The sequence below is a fragment of the Ictidomys tridecemlineatus genome, chromosome X (assembly GCF_052094955.1).
Source record: "Ictidomys tridecemlineatus isolate mIctTri1 chromosome X, mIctTri1.hap1, whole genome shotgun sequence".
Lineage (NCBI taxonomy): Eukaryota > Metazoa > Chordata > Mammalia > Rodentia > Sciuridae > Ictidomys > Ictidomys tridecemlineatus.
This window is the reverse complement of record NC_135493.1, coordinates 89,348,350-89,351,587: the sequence shown is the minus strand read 5'-3', so window position 1 is coordinate 89,351,587 and position 3,238 is coordinate 89,348,350. Positions and strand designations below refer to the sequence as shown.

Genomic DNA, 3,238 nt, shown 5'->3' with positions numbered 1-3,238 from the left:
GTGTTCTCATTTTCACTTAGGTTTTGCAGCAAGCTCCTAGTCTGCTACAGGCTAACCCAGGAGGCACTTTGCCCCAGCACCCAACTGTGCTCAGCCAGTAACCTCTGAGAATATGCAGCCCCATCCTAGAAGCCCTAGGGACCCTAGGGGCACAAAGTTTCTCCAAATTTAACTCGTGTACCCTGGAGCAAATTAAAGAATTTAATAGGAAGTACAAGAGCAGATAGTGTCAAAGAGCAAGCAGTCCTGGAACACATTTGGTGAGCAGGGCAGCATTTCCTTGTTTTCACTGCTGCCAAGATGGCTGAAATTAGTCAAATTCAGTACAAAATTGAAAACACCAAGGTTATTAGTCAGCAAATGAGGGTCTTAGAAAAATTAATGGTAATACCATCAAATGCTGACCTGTAACAAGAATTCCAAGGAGTTCCAAATGCTAGTGTTCCAGAGAACGTTGTCATGGCAGGAAACCATGAGGACATTCCGTTTTCAAGACCAGCAGATCCTGACCTTGTTCAGTCCACTACCTTTAAACCTCAGGCACTACGACTACACCTCATGTTCTCATGTTAAGAGAAAGATCACTAGATTTCTGGATTCAGAAAGACCTCTAACTCCTCAAAATGAAGAAATCCATGCAGTGAACTAAAAAGAGAGTCCTCTATGAGTGAATATGCTGTTCATGGAAATGAATAGTTAGAAATCATTCCAATGTGACACCATCAACACAAAAGACTCCCATCTTTCCTGTTCAGATGTAACCTGAAGATAGAGCTAATCTTGGTTCTGCTCATGGCATTTGTCACTTATTCAGTCTTCTAGTCATAGGACTTACAACCATATCTTTGATGTGCTAGATCAAAATCACAGACCCATGTTGGGTAGCGGGTCTTCTTCTACCTCTTCCAATTCTGACAACATCAGGAATGACATTTCAAATATAGATACAGCAATTGAAGGAACTTCGGATGAAGTGACTACTGTAGATGCAACTTCATTAAGACGACAGATAATCAAACTAAATAGACGCCTGCATCTTCTAGAAGAGGAGAACAAAGAACGTGCCAAAAGAGAAATGGTCATGTATTCAATTACCGTCGCATTCTGGCTGTTTAATAGCTGGCTTTGGTTTCGTCGTTAGAGATAACCTCAGCTCTCAAAAATAATGTCTTGACAGCTAGAAATACAATTTGCAACCTTTTTTTGTTTCTATCTTTGCTTTGTATGCCATTTTATAGTCTAAGCCCTAATAATGCTTTTCTTCCAGAAACTAGTGGGAAAGGACCAGTTACCATATATTCTTGTTACTCAGCCATATTCATTTTTAACCCTTTCTATGTAATATATACTTAAAATTTTCATTTTGCATGTTTTAAAACATGCATAAATAGTTAATTTTTTAAGAGGTCAAAGTAATTAAGCAGGGCTAGGAAGATAGTCTTTTAAAGAGAAGGCGTTCAAAAAATTTGAAAGTCTACATGGAATTAAAAAGAACCTGGAATCTTATTTTATATCCCATACAAAAATTAATTAGAAATGGATCATAAATCTTAAATCTTAGAATTATACATAGTCTGTAAAGAAACACACAAAAAAGACTTTTTAATTGGACTTGAAAAGTATGATTATCTTAAAAATAGATGGATAAAGAAAATGTGGGGACTGTGGGTGTGGCTCAGTAGTAGAGCACTTGCCTGGCATATGTGAGGCCCTGGATCGATCCTCAGCACCACATAAAAATAAACATTGGCAACAAAAAATATTTTTAAAAAAGAAAAAGAAAATGTGGCATAAGAACACATTGGAAAAGTATCTAGCCATTTTTTTTTCTCTTTTGGTACCAGGAATTTTTCTTTTTTGGTACCAGGGGCCTTTAACCACCAAGTGATATCCCCAGCCCTTTTTTTGTATTTTATTTAGTGGCAGGGTCTCCCTGAGTTGCTTAGCACCTTGCTAAGTTGCTGAAGCTGGCTTAGAACTCATGACCCACTTGTCTCAGCCTCTGGAGCCACTGGGAAGTATTCAGCCCTTAAAAGTGGGAAATCCCATGATTTCCAACAACATAGATGAACCTGGAGGACATTATGCTAAGTGAAATGAGGCAAACACAGAAAGGCAAATACTGCTTGATCTCACTCATATATGGAATCTAAAACAATGAAATCATAGAAGTAGAAAGTAGAATAATAATTACTGAAGGTGGGGAGGGGTAGATGTGGGAGGGGGCGGTATTGATCAAAGGGTACAAAGTTTGATAGGAAGAATGAGGTTTATCGATCTATTATGCATAATAGTAGCTAAAAGAAATAATAATGCGTTGAGTATTTCAAAATCACTAAAGTACATTTTAAGTGTTTCATCACCAAAAAAAGATAAAGATGTGTGGTGATGGATTTGCTAATGAGCCTGATTTAATCATTCCATATTATAAACATAAATCAAAATATCACATTGTCTCCTATAAATATATACAATTATTATTTGTCAGTTAAAAACAGAACTTAGAAATCTAAAGAACAAAAAGGAAACTGGATAAATTGAATATCAAAATTAAAAACTTCTGCTCTTTGATCATTACTGTCAAGAAAAACAAAAGGGATGCAAGAAACTGGGAGAAAGTATTAGCAAAACACATATCTAATAAAAAATTTGCATCCAGACATATGAAGAATTCTTAAAAACCAATAATGAGAAGATAAACAATCCAGGTAGAAATGGGCAAAAGATATGAAGAGACATTTATATACATACATATGCATATAAATATATATAAATGGCAGACAAACACCCCCCCAAAATATCTTTAGTCATTAGTGAAATGTAATTTAAAATCACAATAATACTACTATTTCCTCCATCAGTTTAGCTAAAATTAAAAAGGAATACCAGTGAAGGGTCAGCAAGAGTGTAAAGCAAATGGAGGGCTCAGAAATTGTAGGTAAGTGCCACAGTCCGGCTGCAGCAAACTAACGGTGTGGGGGGGGTGACGAACAACTTGTGTACATTGATACACCAGTTGTGGGAGTTTATTGTAGGACCACAGAGGTATTTACACATTCCACACAGCTTATCTTAATTAACATAAACTAGATACAGCAGTCAACCAATAAGGAATCTCCACACTTAATGGCTCGCTGGCGTTACTTCACAAACCACTCCCTCTGGCAAAATGTCAGGTGCCATCCTGACTTGTTTACAGACTCTAACAGGTAAGTACATAAAGTAATATCATCATTTT

At 36.7% G+C, this 3,238-nt stretch overlaps 1 pseudogene; it reads left to right on the top strand.

The window, feature by feature from the left end:
• The first annotated feature begins 300 nt into the window (after positions 1 to 300).
• LOC101977449 (mitochondrial fission factor-like) lies at positions 301 to 1,141 on the top strand (annotated as a pseudogene).
• Positions 1,142 to 3,238: the final 2,097 nt, after the last annotated feature.